We start from the raw sequence: 17,167 nt of genomic DNA on the forward strand, positions 1-17,167 counted from the left end.
CCAATCCTTGTTTTGATTGGTTAAAGTAACCAGCCAATGGTGAATAAGGAGGGAGACTATTGGTCAGTGACCAGAATAAAAGGAAACGTGTGAGCCTCCTCACTCCACACATCTTGTTGGCTGTAACACTTGTAACACTGACTTGTGGGTGCCCATTCTCACAGGAATGAAATAATAGACTCTTTGGCATAATGACCCTGACTTCAAGATTCTTTTCAGTTGGTGGTTGTTCCTCTCAAAACCAATGGAGGAAGTCAGAAACAAGCATATATAGAGATGCTGTCATTTTATAAACAGTTTAGACTCTAACAGATGGACCTGTAGTCCCTCCCTAAGAAATCTTGTGAATCAGAAAAGGTTTATCTTTTGGTAAATTATGTGGCTATTAGGGACAACTAGGTGACACAGTAAAAAGAATGCCAGGCCAGGAGTGGGGAGGTCCTGGATTCAAATCTGACCTCAGAGATATCCTAGCTTTGTGACCCTAGACAAGTCATTTAACCCCATTTGCCTAGCCTGTGCCTTTTTGTCTTAGAATTGTTACTAAAAAAGAAGATAAGAATTTTTTAAAACTATGTGGGCTGTTGTTCTAGAAAACTTCCCTTTTCCCTACAACTTCCTAACCCTGCTGCAATTCCTAGTGCCTTTCCACTCTAAATTATTTCATATTTACTTTGCATTTTGTGGAGGTGAGAAAATGGGAAAAGTCTGCAGCAGAGCTGGAGAAGCTGGAACTGCTGGGCTGTCACTCAAGGAGAACATTCTAATTGGAATGGTGACCAGGAAAGACTTGAAAAGGATCTGACAAACTGAAAAACCGAGTCGCTTTGCCTTAAGACAGAAAGGAAAAAGGACAAAAGTCCTGCTCTCTGATTTCTCTCTGCTGTACTACAGTGACTGAATTTCAAGACCTGTTAACCAATTTTCCCAAATTTGAACTATGTTCTACCATCCTCCAACCTAGGAATTATTCTAGTATTAGGGAAATCCCAAACCCTCTTTCCCTCCATCTTCTTATCTTTCCCTTTCTCCCAAATAAAGCCCTTACTTAATCTTAGGGAAGAGAAAAGAGTGGTTTATTTAATATACCATAATACTCACTCTGAGTTGATTTCAAAGAGATCAACAGAAGAATCAACTGGAAGGAGGAGGGAGGAAGGGAGGAGGGAAAAGAAGGGAGGTAAATCAGGGAGGGTAAAGGGAGGAAGGAGGGGGAGAAGGAGATTGGCAGATCTGATCTTGAATTATCATTTCTCACTTAAATAATGCCCTATTAAAATTTGCTTATATGTAGGGAAGGAAAGGGACCTAAGTTACTAAAAAGAGGCTTTAGATCATAGAAATAACTCTAAAAAGTATCTCAGAGGACCCTCAGATCTAATTCCTTCATTTTACAGTTAAATAAATGGAAGTTCAATGGATCCTAGTTCATGGAGTTAGTAAGCATCAAAGATGGCATTTGAACTGGGTTTTGAATTCAAAGCCAATGCTCTTTTTCACCATACAAGTCATTGGGCCACCAATCGGACACTTCTGATGAAAGAATTAAGCCAAAATCAAACGTTCACTGAGATACTAAGATTCTAAATAGTTGATCAAAGTTCAAGGAAAGGATGAAGGATTCAATCAGTCCTAAGTAGACCCTCAACAGCAGTTGGTTTGAGGGTTTCTATCTTATTTCTAGTTGCCTAGGAGTGGTTTATTTCCAAGAAATGAACATCAATTAGGGTCTTATTTTAGGGGGAAAATATATGAACAAGACCACAAATGGAGGGGCAACATATGACTCAGATGCTACAGGGCTGCTATCATCGTGCTGCTCCCACCAGGACTACAATTTTAAACTCTGTTTTGCTGGTTGTTACTTGGTTGATTATTCCGCATTTCCTCTGCTAAAAACTGTTTGGTTGGACACAGAGTCACATAGTCTTTGCTGCCAGATGTGGCTCAGTTGGAATCTCCTCAGGACACTGACTGTTCCATCAGATGCTGCTTGTTGGATCCCACTCTAGGGTTTCCAGCAAAAATCTTTGTTTACTTTTTTCTCAAATATAAAATGGGTAACAGTCATGTTCTTTTAGCCTAAAGACAGCAGGTTAGTATTTGCTTTCCAGTTCTAGGAGTTGGGCTAAGAACTGGGGTGCAAGTATAAGCAAAAAGAAAGGCCTACCTAGAAGGAGCTTATATGCTCATAGAGGTGGGTGGGTGATGAAGAAAGGCATCTCTGATGAGTCGTATGATGGTGCACAGACAGGAGGGAAGTTAAGCCTGGCTATCCTGGTCTTGTCCTCAAAAATGGACATACTGGAAGAATTCATCAAGGGGAGAAGGGAATTGTTATGACAGAGGGATCTTCCAGGATGAGAAGGCAGCTGAATCTTGGGGGTCAAGTCCAGGAAGTCGGAAACCCAAGACAGAGGGGAAAACTTAAAGCATAAAGAATTATTCAGAAGAAATAAAACAAAACAAACCAAAAAAAAAAGCAGAAAACCATATAACAAACTCTGTAAAGAATTTGGTTGGCTACAAAATCACCTGGAATTTGTCCTTCTTCTTGGTCTGAGGAGAGAGGAAGCTAATTGCTAGATCAGTCTATACAAAGGAGATCCCCAGGTGCCTATGTACATGTGTGACAAGAGTTTGGGGACTCTTGAGAAGAGGAGAGGTGACAGGGAGTCTCCTTGAAGTAACATAACAGTAGTTGTAGCCAGTATCTGGCATATCCACAGTTCCTTTACTTAAGGGCATAATAGATGACCTCTACCCAAATGGTCAGGTTGGGAGGAACGTGACTGTGCAGAACCAAGACAACAATATACACACTGATTACAAAAGCTAAATTTAAAACTCATTAAAGGTAGGTTGGACTCTGAGCAATGAAAAAAGGAAAAGGCGGATAATGAAATTGCTCTCATAGCAGAGAGCTGAGAGACACCCAGAATATTATATTATATTTACCTTATCTTGTATTGTATTATATTATATTTATTATGCATGTCATTTTATAAGTATATATAAAACCAGACATGATTACTGTTTATCTTTATGAATCAATCTAGGAAGTAAGAGATAATTGTGATAGAATGACATCAATAAAACATAATTTTCATAAATAAATTGCATAAAATGAAATAGTAGTAGTGATAATTTCTCATCAGTTATGCCTATAACTAAACTACTTCTCCCATAAAGACAAGCTCAGCTAGGCCCTTCAGGAGAGAGAGAAAAGAAGCCTATCTCTCCCTGAAGGGAATAGACCCTTCCCCTCCTGATCCAAGCCCCTCCTCATTAGGAGTACTCCTTTAAAAGGGGCCAAACACCTTTCCTTTCCTTTATTAATCATTTTCAATTGACTTGCAATCAGCATTTCAAGGGTTAAGAAAATAAAGTCCCATGGAAAATTACAGTACAAAGAGTCCAGTGAGGAGAGGCCATGGAGCCTAGAAGATGAAGACTGTGGCTCTGGCCTTCATATTCCTGAAAATGACCAAAACTGAGAAAGTGGTTAGTTTGAGAAATACTCCCATGATTCAAAGGCAATTGGAAAACTCTAGGAGGGCTTATAAGACAAGATAAAAAGAGTATAACATCTTCAGACATTATGTCACACACCGGTGTTGGGTAACTCAAGGCACTATTGAATTAATTTCCTATAAATTCTGAATTCCTTTGTACACCTTAAGGCCACTCAGTATTGCAGTAGGTGCTCCCCAGCCTCTCCCCTTTTCCTAAATAAAGGCTGCATTTTCCCTGCTAGCATCTATCTAAGTTTCCTGTCTGCTCATTAGAGTGATTTCTGGGGGTGCAAGCTCCCCCAAAATTCCAGTCCACAGTGCATCTGCTATACCTAAAGAGTAGGCAAACTAGACAGTGATGCAATGGAATGAAGTCCTCAGCAAAGTGCCACCATGACATAGCTACTGGTTACTGGAGAACAAAAGCTGATGAGACCAGGCATGCAGTCATCAGAAATGGGCTGGCTGGTTTGAAGTTAAAATGGCAGCAGGAAAGGACATGTCATTAATGTCCAGAGGAGAGCGAGAGCTGGTCAGCCCCAAGGCACTGCAAACAGTGGCTATAATATAGTCTTGACTTGTAAGATAGATTTTCCAAGGACAAATAAGATCCACTGGGTCTCTTTAGCCACTGGACCTGCTAGAAAGGTTGACAGAGTCATCTTTTAGCATGGAGTGCCCATGGAAATCCTCAGGTTTTAATTTCCTTCCATCCCCATCAAAGAAATGAGAAGGTAACAATAATTGCAGAGATAAAGGGCTACAATAACTCCTTCATTTCCTTCCCTACTGCTGGCAGGAACCTTCATATCCTATTTCTTGAAGTTGCTTCTACTTTCTGATTTTTGTTTCTTATCAAAACTTATCATTCACAACCGCTCAATGATATGATCTGCATAACTTGCTTTGAATATATTTGGCTGCCTGTTTTCTCCCCTGTTATAATGATTGTGAACTCCTGGAGTGCAGGGAATGTCTTTTCATTATACTGTTTGTATCCCCAGGGCTTAGCACAGAGTAGGCACTTAATAACTTGTTGATTGATATCATTATTGCATGCAGGGGAGAGTGTGATAGAAGATGCCAATGCATATCTAGAAATGCACAGAATTTAGAGAAAGACCTAAAATTTCATTCCAAAATGCATGGAGTTTTAACAAGGCATGGGGGCTCTGAGCTGAAAATGAGAGAATTTTGCTTGAAGAAAGCTATCATATTCCCCTGTCTCTACCTCCAAGCCATCATCTCTCTTCATAACTTCAGTTCTTTCAACCACACATTATGGGACACAGACTCAAGGATCACTCATCATCCAATTATTCTCTTTGGGACCCTCTCCAGCTATCAATCACCTTCTTAAACTGGAGAACCCAAGACTTTAAATACAGTATTCTAGATACACTCTGAACAGAGCATGGAGAAACCCCATCCTTGAATTATTTAAAGTAATGTCTCTGTTTACTAATTAATAAATTATCTTATTTAGAATATTTTTCCATGGTTATACCATGTTCCTTCCCCTTTCCTTTTCCCCTCCTAGAGTCAACAAGCAGTTCCACTGAGTTAATAAACATGTGTCATTGTTCAAAACCTATTTCTATATTGTTAATATTTGCAGTAGAGAGAACTTTTAAGCCCAAACCCCAATCCAAACCCCATTGAACCACTGTGATTGATCATATTTTTTTTTCTTCTGTGTTTCTGCTCCCACTGTTCTTTCTCTGGATGTGGATAGCATCTTTCTCATAAGTCCCTCAGAATTGTCCTGGATCATTGCATTGCTGCTAGTAGAGAAGTCCATTGTGTTCAATTGTGCCCACAGTGTATCAATGTCTCCTGGTTCTACTCCTTTCACTCTGCATCAATTCCTGGAGGCCTTGAAAGTGTAACGTCTCTCTTTATATATACTTTTTTTTTTAGCTGCCACATCACACTGCTGACACACTGAACCTACACTCCAAGAGATCTTTTCCAGACAAACTTGTTATCCAGCCATATTAATTCCATCATGTTCTCAAAAAGTTGATTTTTTGAAACTAAATGTAAAACTAAACATATATATCCAACTGGCTTTCATTTTTTTAGATTCTGCTTTCATTGTTTTAGATTAGATTAGATTTAGGTTTTAAATAAATACTGTTTATTATTCTGAGGAAAGGCCTTTCTATTCCTATACTTTCTATTGTTTTCCATAGGAAAGAGTGTTGTACTTTGTCAAAGGCTTTTTCTGCATCTATTGAGATGATCATGTGATCTCTGTTGGTTTGGTTGTTGATATGGTCAATTATGTGGATGGGTTTTCCTAATAAACATTAAATCATCCTTACATTCTTAGTATAAATCCCACCTAGTCATAATGGTGAATAATCCCATAAGCAAGTTAAGGAATGATGATCTTGGAGGATTATTTCTATATGAACTGGAAGAACTCAGTGAATTGAGCAGAACCCAGGAGAACATTATACACAGAAAGTAAAACATTGTGGAACAATCCAATACTAGTAGTAATGCAACAAGCCAGGTTTGATGATTAAAATAGTGGGAGTCATAAACTGTTATAGATAAAAGAGTGGTTTGGCTTAAATTGTGACCGCAGAAATATGGTTTCAAGACAGTGTCTTGTTTTAAATCAAAATATAAAATGGTCGCCAGGGAAAACTTCCCAAATATGAAATATACCCAAGTCAGCTCGGTTTTATAGAGATTTTGATTAATACAAATGAGGAATTAAAGACAGGGAGAGAGAGAGAGAAAGGGAATAATGAGAAAAAAAGGCTAGGCCAGCCTAGGCCAGCCTTAAGAGAGAGAGATCAGTCAGTCTTCAATCCACTCACCACAAGATTTGTCCCAAGCAAGATTCTAGTGTTCAGAGAGACACGAGTTCATCCAGCTCCATCTCCAGAGAGAGATTCTTCTGCTACAGTCCCTTCTGTCAGCTTTTCATCTCCTTTTAAAGGGAATTTTCTCCTTTGTCACCTCCCCTAAGTTCTCACATCTACCAATCACAGTAGACGTTTTCCAAAGGGCAGACCATTCTTAATTCACACCTAAGTTGAATTAAACTGAAAAAACCTCTGAGTAAGTTCTTACCTCTTTGCTCCTTGTAAATTCACAGGTTGCCTCCTGACCTTTATAGGTACTTAGCACCCTTTTGTATTAGATCTAAAAATAGGCACAGCTTAAGAACTTTTGACTTACTATATAAGTATGGGTTTAAGTATTTTTCATTGTTCAGCAATGAGTTTCTTCCCCTAAAGTATGCTTAAGTAGGGGTGGAGTAGAGTTCTCACATTCCCGACTAAGTCCCTTCATTGTCTAAAGTGGGGAATGGTCTTAACCAAGTGTTCTGAAGTAGGGTCTGAGAATTTTTAAGGTTCACACAGGACACTCCTGAAGGACTTATGGGAAAGAATGCTAACCACATTGAGAAAAAAAAACTATGAGAGGAGAAATGCAAAAGAAGAACATATGATTTATCACTTATCACATTATATATATGGGTATATATATTGGGGGTTTAGGCTTTAAAAGGTCACTCCATAGCAAAAATGAATAATATGGAAAATGGGTATCAAGTGATAACCCTTGTACAACCCAGTGGAATAAATTGCTTGTCAGCTCTGGGAGTGGGGAGGGGAGTGGAATGGGGGGAGGGAAAGAAAATGAATCATGGAAACATGGAAAAATATTTTAAAATTTTAAAAAAATTAAATAAATAAATAAAGCCACCAGCAAGTATCATCTGCAATGAGGATAAGTTAGAAGCCTTCCTAATAAGATCAGGAGTGAAACAAGGATACCCATTATCAGCTCTATTATTTAATATTATACTAGAAACTCTAGCAGTAGCAATTAGAGAAGAAAAAGAAATTAAAAGGATTAAGTAGGCAATGAGGAAACTAAACTATCCCTCTTTGAAGATGATATGATGATAGTATCAGAAATTCCTAGAAAATTAACTAAAAAAGCTGGTAGAAATAATAACTTTAGCGAAGTTGCAGGATACAAAAATAAACCCACATTAATCATCAGCATTTCCATATATTTCCAACACATCTCAACAGCAAGAGTTAAAAGGAGAAACTCCATTTAAAATCACCCTAGACGATATAAAATATTTGGGAATTTATCTCCCAAGACAGACACCGGAATTATATGAACACAACTACAAAACACTTTTCACACAATTAAAAACTAGATCTAAATAATTGGAAAAACATTAACTACTCAGTGCCATGCCTATCAAACAATACCAAAAAACTTTTTATAGGATTAGAAAAAAATAATAACAAAGTTCATCTGGAAGAGCAAAAGATCAAGAACATCAAGGGAACTAATGAAAAAAATGTGAAGGATGGGGGCCTAGCAGTACTAGATCTTAAACTGTGTAATAAAGCAGCGAATCATCAAAACAATATGACTGGCTAAGGGACAGAAGGGTGGGTGGATCAATGGAATAGACTTGGGGTAAATTACCTCAGCAAATTAGTGTTGAGAAAAAACTCAGATTTGGGGACAAGAACCCCCTATTGACAAAAACTGCTGGAAATTTTTGAAAACAATATGGGAAAAATTAGGTTTAGATCAACATCTCATACTCTATACCAGTGATGGTGAACCTTTTAGAGATAGAGTGCTGGGCCCCACCACTACCCCTAGTCTAGGTGTCACCTTTACCCCACATAGAGGAGGTATAAAGTGCTCCCACTGGAGTTGCTGGGTGGAGAGGTGGGTTAAGTGAAGGAATATCCTCAGTGTACATGAAAAGGGGAAGAGGTTTGGCCTGAGTGCTCTTGCTCCCCTCCAGCTCTGCTGACTCTGAGCCACCCACTTCACCCTCTGTGCATTCCTATGGGGCTGTTGGGTAGAGTGGCAGGGGATGTGAAAAAATGTCATCAGACATGATGGAGAGGGAGAAAGGGAGCAACTCCACCTGTCCCTCTGTCTTTCTAGTAATGAAGTCGGGGGGAGGTGGGGAAGGGCAAGCTGCATGCTCACAGAGACTACTCTGTGTGCCATCTTTGACACCCATGCCACACATTCATCATCACTTCTCTATACCAAGATAAATTCAAAATGGGTAAATGACAAATATAAAGAATGAAAACTGAAAAAACCATAACAAAGTTCATTTGGAAGAACAAAGGAACAAGGATATCCAGGGAAATAATGAAAAAAAAATACAAAGGAAGGGGGCCTTGTAGTCCCGCATCTCAGACTATATTATAAAGCAGTGGTCATCAAAACAATTTGGTACTGGCTAAGAGACAGAAAGGAGGATCAGTGGAATAGACTCGGGGTAAGTGACCTCAGCAAGACAGTATATGACAAAACCAAAGATCCCAGCTTTTGGGACAAAAATCCACTATTTCATAAAAACTGCTGGGAAAATTGGAGGACAGTGTGGGAAAGAGTAGGTTTAGATCAACACCTCACACCCTACACCAAGATAAATTCAAAATGGGTGAATGACTTGAACATAAAGAAGGAAACTATAAGAAAATTAGGTGAACACAGAATAGTATACATGTCAGACCTTTGGGAAGGGAGAGGCTATAAAACCAAGCAAGACTTAGAAAGAGTCACAAAATGCAAAATAAATAATTTTGACTACATCAAATTAAAAAGGTTTTGTACAAACAAAACCAATGTAACTAAAATCAGAAGGGAAACAACAAATTGGGAAAAAATCTTCATAAAAACCTCTGACAAAGGTTTAATTACTAAAATTTACAAAGAGCTAAATCAATTGTACAAAAAATCAAGCCATTCTCCAATTGATAAATGGGCAAGGGACATAAACAGGCAGTTCTCAGCCAAAGAAATCAAAACTATTAATAAGCACATGAAAAAGTGTTCTACATCTCTTATAATCAGAGACATGTAAATCAAAACAACCCTGAGGTATTACCTCACACCTAGCAGATTGGCTAACATGACAGCAAAGGAAAGTAATGAATGTTGGAGGGGATGTGGCAAAGTAGGGACATTAATTCATTGCTGGCGGAGTTGTGAACTGATCCAACCATTCTGGAGGGCAATTTGGAACTATGCCCAAAGGGTGATAAAAGACTGTCTGCCCTTTGATCCAGCCATAGCACTGCTGGGTTTGTATCCCAAAGAGATAATAAGGAAAAAGACTTGTACAAGAATATTCATAGCTGCACTCTTTGTGGTGGCCAAAAATTGGAAAATGAGGGGATGCCCTTCAATTGGGGAATGGCTGAACAAATTGTGGTATCTGTTGGTGATGGAATACTATTGTACTCAAAGGAATAATAAAGTGGAGGAAGTCCATGGAGACTGGAACAACCTCCAGGAAGTGATGCAGAGCGAAAGGAGCAGAACCAGGAAAACATTATACACAGAGACTGATACACGGTGGTACAATCAAGGGTAATGGACTTGTCCTTTAGTGTCAATGATATGTCCCTGAACAATCTGCAGGGATCTAAAAAACACTATCCACAAGCAGAGGATAAACTATGGGAGTAAAAACACCGAGGAAAAGCAACTGTTTCACTACGGGGGGAAGGGGATACGACTGAGGAAAGACTCTAAATGAACACTCTAATGCAGATACCAACAACACGGAAATGTGTTCAAACCAAGAACACATGTGATACCCAGTGGAATCATGCGTCAGCTATGGGAGAGGTGGTGGGAAGGGGGGGGGGGAGGAAGGAAAAGAAAATGATCTTTGTTTCCAATGAATAATGTTTGGAAATGACCAAATAAAATAATGTTTAAAGTGAAAAAAAAGAATGAAAACCATAAATAAATTAGGTGTACAAGCTGTCAGATCTATGGGAGAGGAAGGAATTGAAGACTAAGAGATAGCATTATAAAATATAAAATGAATAATTTTGATTATGTTAAATTAAAAAGATTTTGTACAAGCAAAACCAACGCAACCAAAATTAGAAGAGAAACAACAAACTGGGAAAAAAATTTATAACAAAATTCTCTGATGAAGGTCTAATTCCCCAACTATAAAAGGAACAAAGTAAAATTTACCAAAAAATCAAGTCATTGGCCATAATTGACAAATGGCTGTAGGCAGTTTTCAATTGAAGAGATCAAAACTATCAATAATCACATGAAAAAGTGCTGTAAATCCCTCCTGATTAGAGAAATGCAAATAAAAACAACTCTGAGCTATCACCTCACACCTAGCAGACTGGTCAATATGACAAAAGGAAAATGATAACTAGTTAGAGGGGATGTGGCAAAATTGGACCACTATTTAGCATTGCTAGAGGAGTTATAAACTGATCCAACCATTCTGGAAGCCAATTTGGAATTATGCCCAAAGGACTTTAGAAGATTACATTCTCTTTGATCCAGCAATACCACAACAGGATTTCTACCCCCAAAGAGATAATGAAAAATGTTTGTACAAAAATATTTATAGCTGCATTTTTTGTGGTGGTAAAATATTGGAAAATGATGGGGTGTCCCTCGATTGGGGAATGGCTGAACAAATTATGATGGTGATGAAATACTATATAGTGTGCTTAAAGGAATAATGAACTACTTGATTTCTTTACGAACTGGAAAGATCTCCATGCACTGATGCAGAGGCAAAAGAGCAGAACCAGGAGAACATTGTACACAGAAACTGAAACATTGTGGGAAAATATAATAGACTGCTACTAATAGCAATGCCATAATGATCCAGGACAATCTTGAGGGACTTAAGTCTTTTTCTTCCACATTTCTACTCCCACAATTCTTTCTCTATATGTGAATAGCATTTTATCTTGTGATTTATCACTTGTTTATGTGGGTATAGGATCTGGGGTTTTGGTTTGAAATTATTACTTGTATTTACAAATATGAATAATATGGAAATGGGTTCTGAGTGATACATATATATGTATATAATGCAGTGGAATTGCTTGTGAGCTCTGGGAGAGGGGGAGGGAAGAGAGGAGGGAAGGAGAACATGAATCATGTAACCATGGAAAAATATTCTAAAAAAATAAAGTTAAGAACAAAACAAAAAAAAAAGCCCTTTAAAGCCCTTTGTGATTCTTTCTACTGACTTCCCTAGAGGACTGCTGGTGTAAACTTGCTTCTATGAGTCTCCTCAATTCCTTATCTTGTCATCATATTAGATAACCTTGGTAACTAAACTCAACTTCCTTTCCCAATTAACTTATCCTACCTCTAGAACTTATCTTTTCATATTAAAGTCTTATTCTTTTTCTCAGCTCCAGCCCTTCTTTTCCTTCACCTTTGTCTCCTCACATCTTTCTACTCTAGGCTTCCTTCACCCTCCCCCTTCGCCATCCTAAGTCCTTCAGCTTTTCTAGCCCTTTCCAACTTCCCCTTCCTAGAGTCAGTCTTTAGCCTGCCTTGCAATTTTAAGACCCAAACAACGCTCACAGATAATTGTTCTCCTCCTCCTTCAGAAGTCCTTCTTTTTTCCCCTCTTCTTACTTCATTTTCTGCTCTGTCCTCATAACTCTCTTCCTTATATTCTGGAAGAATGACACACCGCGAGACAGGACCAAGAGAACCGACACACACACGTTAGTCAGTATTACTAGGGGGCCTTAGAAAGGTACAACAAGGCTAATCTACTGGGTCTCAGAGGGTCAGCCTCACCACGTGCTGAATTAAGGGGATTTTCTGCAGAGAATTCTTAGTCAGGTACGTGTTCGAGTAAAGGATGGATCTCTGAGTTACTTTTCAGTTCTTTGGTTCTGCAAAAAATCCCTGCCTGCCAAAGAGCTTGCTTTTTAGTTGAAGGGGAAAAGCCGAACCCAATAATGAGCAAAGCAATATGAGCCAGTGATTGCTAAAGTGTGTTGTGAAGAAGGACTGGTTAGTAGTGCCAACCCTTGTGGGGGGACTTGTTTAGCTTTCTTCCAAAAGTGAGGTGTCATGGGAGGCCCTGCTTCCCCTATTCAGAACATCTGCAGACTGTTATCCTTTCTGCTTATCTCCTGATGATTACAAGCCTTTTAATTGGTCCATGAACAGGAATTGGCATGGACTGTATACACAGGCAAATTTGTGTACAAATGTGTGTTCACAGGCAAATGTGTGTACACAGGCAAAAGCCATCTCTCTCTCTCTCTCTCTCTCTCTCTCTCTCTCTCTCTCTCTCTCTCTCTCTCTCTCTCTCTCTCCATAGTAATTTTAATGAGGGGAGGAAGAAACGCCTTACTGGAGGCGAGTCTTTCCCTGACATGATCATCATGGTGTCTTATAGAGAATCTCCACTGGGGTTGAACACATGGGACAGAATATGACTGCAGAAACTTCAAGGACTGGGACCCTAGGGTGGGACAGTCCTCCAATAAACTCTCATCCAAACTGTTAAGTGCTAAGGAGCTCAGAGGACAAGGACAAGGCTTAACTGTCTCCCCACAGCCTCCAGTATGAAATGCAACCCTCGCTAAGAGAAGCCACAACATGATGTCTACATACTTTTCCAGACTATATCATTCTTCTCTACATTCTAGCCCACTTGGGTGGCTCCTCACTCACTCTAGATAACTTGCTTTTTGAGAGGATTAGAATAGTGGAAACTGAGTTAACCATAATGACTCTCTCTTGCAACTCAACTCTAGGGCTAGTTCAGTTCTTTTTCTATTCACTCATGGGATCTAGGTCAATTTCTGTCCCATGAGAAAACTTTGTTCAGTTATGGGAAGTGGGAGAAAGCTTTATTGCATTGTTTGAACCTCGCTTTGCATGACTGGGGAAGGTGGATTACCTCTTCCTGCTGCTTAGAGGCCCTTAACCCAAGCTATGCTGACTAGAAACCAATCAGACTCCAAAGACTGATGCAAGAAAATTTCTTACATCTCATGCAACCCATATGTCCTATCTGAAAACTGTCCCACATCCATCAGTATTGGTGACTGTTTCCTTGTTTCTTTGATTATTTACAGACACTGTAGGGGGGAAGGAGAGCACCTCTTTTTCTGATTTCAGGGAATCGCACCTGCTTTTACTAAACTCCCTCTCCCAATTTAGAAAGCCCCTAAATTTCCCTCCAATTAAAATCAGATTACCTAATTTTGTATCCTGGTTAATTGTTTTCATTTAATTAATTGGTCTCATTTGATTAGTTCCTTTTAATGCATAAAAATCTGTCTCCCCCTGTATTTGGGGTCCAAGGCCAAATCTGAGAAGCTTGGTCCCAATTTGTTGTTCTATTGGCATGCATTGCTTAATAAATGAAGATACTTAGAAGCTCAAACCTTGCTTCCTCAGTCATTTCATCTTTCACTCACCACCCCAAATAGGATATGCCATCTCCCACTTGCATGTGTTTGGAAAGGTCATCAGTGTTCATACCTGGAATGCACACTGTCTTCATTTCTGTCTTTCATAGTTTTTATCTCACTTTGAGGTTCAACATAGGTCTCTGCCTCCTGCAGCCTGCCTTATTGATTTCTCCAACTGGTAGTGCTTGTGCCCCAATCCTAAAACAGTTTGTAGGGATCTCATGCCCCTAACACACACACACACACATACACACACACACACACACACATACACACACACACACACACACACACGCACACACGCACACATGCACATGCACACAGTATTCCTTCAAAAGAGTGCAATGGCAGGAGCTATCCTTTGGGGTATCCCCAGTCCTGAGCACAGTACCCAAGGGTCCAGGGTAAGCATCCTTCAATTAATCCAAGTTGTTAGCAAACTGAAGTTAAATGAATGAGGACTAGAGGAGTCAGGGTCATCTCCATGGAGTAGACAGAATTTAAGATGAGCCTCAATCGAAGAATAGAATTTGGAAAATTTAAAGGAATATAGGAAAGTATGACAGACCTTAGAGAGAAGTGATTACCATTACTAATACTAGGGCAATGGGAGAAGTTATGTTGCATCTCTGAAGAAGGAAGGAAGGAAGGAAGGAAGGAAGGAAGGAAGGAAGGAAGGAAGGAAGGAAGGAAGGAAGGAAGGAAGGAAGGAAGGAAGGAAGGAAGGAAGGAAGGAAGGAAGGAAGGAAGGAAGGAAGGAAGGAAGGAAGGAAGGAAGGAAGGAAGGAAGGAAGGAAGGAAGGAAGAGTTGGCCACAGTGGAAACAACTGAACAACAAAAATCAGGTTATGTCAGAAATTCTTCTATCTCTAATCTAAGCTATAGTTTGATGTCTCAGCTAAATTCTGCAGACCCAAGCCTACAATATGATTGTCCTAATGAACTGGTGGCAATAAATACTCTCTTATGTATTAAGAAATTCTCTAGTGCAGATCCCTCTACAGATAAGAAAATTGAAACTCAGGAAGGGAAAATGATTTCCCCAGAATCACAGTGATTAGGTGACTGGCTAGTGAATGGGCTAGGACTTAAATTCAGATCCTCTCACTCCAACTCCAGACTTTACTGCCAACCTTCCCATCTTGACTTCCTTTCTATATAGGTAATTTCCCCAGTCCATGACTTCTGGAACCACTTTTTCCTCATTTCTCTAGGGCCTTATAATATTCAGAGTGGTGTAGCAGAACAGACTTTGAATGTAACAGAATCCTAACCCAATTTTGCTGGCTACTTAATTCTGCCCTTAGGCAGTCTCCTCCTCTTTTGGTCTCAGTTTCCTCATGTGTAAAATTATAAGGGGCCCTTAAAAATCTTCAAGCCTCCTTGCTCTAAATTCTATGGTCCATTTCTCATAAAAGGCTCAGGGGAAGTGAGACAGGAGCCAGCTCATACTTGCCACTCATATGTGCATCAGCTGTTTCTATTCTGGGTAGAATGTCTGCCAGGTAAAAAAAGCCCGACTGTCTGCCTTGCACAGTTCTTTGATCACTATAGGCATTTCACAAATGCTTGTTAAATTGAGTTGCATTAGGCTAGCATCATTGAGGATCACATTTTTAAAAGAAAATTATTATAGGAAGACTTCCTCAGTGCTAGCAGCTCAGGGCTGGGAAGTATCTTTTTTTGTGGACCAACAGTCCCCTTTCCATTTCTGCGCCCCTTGCTCCTGCCCCTAGGGCTCCTTCCTCCTTCTGATTGGAGAGGGTAGAGCATAGACATAGTCCTGAGAATTCCCTCCAGCTCTCTGTTTAAGGAGGAGACCCAGAGCAGCCTCCTCATTTTTTACCTGGCAGCTTTCCTGGATTTCATCATTGACTCCAGAAACTCTTTCCCTGTAAGATAACATCATTTCTGAAACTCACATAACCATTATAATAATTTGCTCCTGAGCCCCCTGCCCCTTACTTTCAACTGGAGAAGGTGAGGGGAACATTGGAGAGATCTCACCAGTCCCTCCATTTAAGGAGAGGACCCAAGTCAGCACAGCCCATGCTAAGTTTTCTCCTTCCCTATCAATCTCCCCACTGTCTTATGGTCCCAACCTACTACTATTCCTGGAGTCTTATCTCTTTTTTCCTACTCTTCAAATCCTCCATTCCAGCTATACTCAGTCTTCCTAATATTTTTCCTCTCTCTGGTGCCTTGAAGGGCTTAGACTTTCTCCTTGTCTGAAATATTCCTTGCACACATACCAGATCCTTACTTTATTCAAATCCTATTAAATCATTAATGCCCAGATCTATTAAGTCTGTCATAGCCTTCCCACTTGGAAGGAAGCTCCCCCTCTTCTGAAAGCCCATGAATCAATTTTTAAAGATTATAAATAAACTTTTTATTATTCCTTACCCTTTTTTTTCATATAGAGGGATACCTTTCCTGATCCTCCAGTTTTCCTAGTTGGACTCAAAATGTAGCTCAATTCCTAATGACATTGGTCCCATGAAATTCATGTCCAAAGATGGGATTTCTCCCAGACTCTGCTCATACCTGTGCCCCTTATGGCTTTGATATTCAGATGACCACAACACCCAGCTGGGATTTCTGCTGGGTCCCCAGAGTTCATGCTCCTAACCCAGCTTGGAGAACCCTTTCCCTGGATCCAAGTTGGAAGGACCAAACTCATTTCATGGGGCACAGAGCAGAGATTATGAAATATTTTTTCTAATTTTTAAAAAAATATTTGAACTAAAAACTAATAGATAATACCAAATTCCAATACCATATAATATTATATATATATATATATATACACATATATATATATACATATATATAATAGATAATACCAAATACCAGGGGGCAGCTGGGTAGCTCAGTGGGTTAAGAGTCAGGCCTAGAGATGGGAGGTCCTAGGTTCAAATCTGGCCTCAGCCACTTCCTAGCTGTGTGACCCTGGGCAAGTCACTTGACCCCCATTTCTTAGCCCTTACCACCCTTCTGCCTTGTAGCCAATACACAGTATTGACTCCAAGACGGAAGGTAAGGGTTTTTTAAAAAAGGGGGATGTATGGGGTGCTCAGGGAGGGGTAGTATCTCTGGTATGGAGGGTTTGTCGTGCCCTCCTAGGGCAGCTCTCCAGCCTCTGACACCCAGCTCTCACTTGTGGCTCCCAGTAGCTGCTAGCATGTGGCAGTGGCCAGACCCCAGGCAACGGCTTCGACAGGCCGGCCAAACCTTGTGAGGGTAGCCATCGGGTCGTAGACCCCTGGTGAACCAGGGCTTTGCTCACCCAGCATGTGAAGACTGCTTCGGCTGAACAGACGGAAGAAACCAATAAGAAGGTTCAACGGCTGAGAGGGCAACGCAGCAAAGCACTGTGGAGTGCTTAGGGCATGTTGGAGCACA

Source organism: Monodelphis domestica, chromosome 5 (assembly GCF_027887165.1).
Source record: "Monodelphis domestica isolate mMonDom1 chromosome 5, mMonDom1.pri, whole genome shotgun sequence".
NCBI lineage: Eukaryota > Metazoa > Chordata > Mammalia > Didelphimorphia > Didelphidae > Monodelphis > Monodelphis domestica.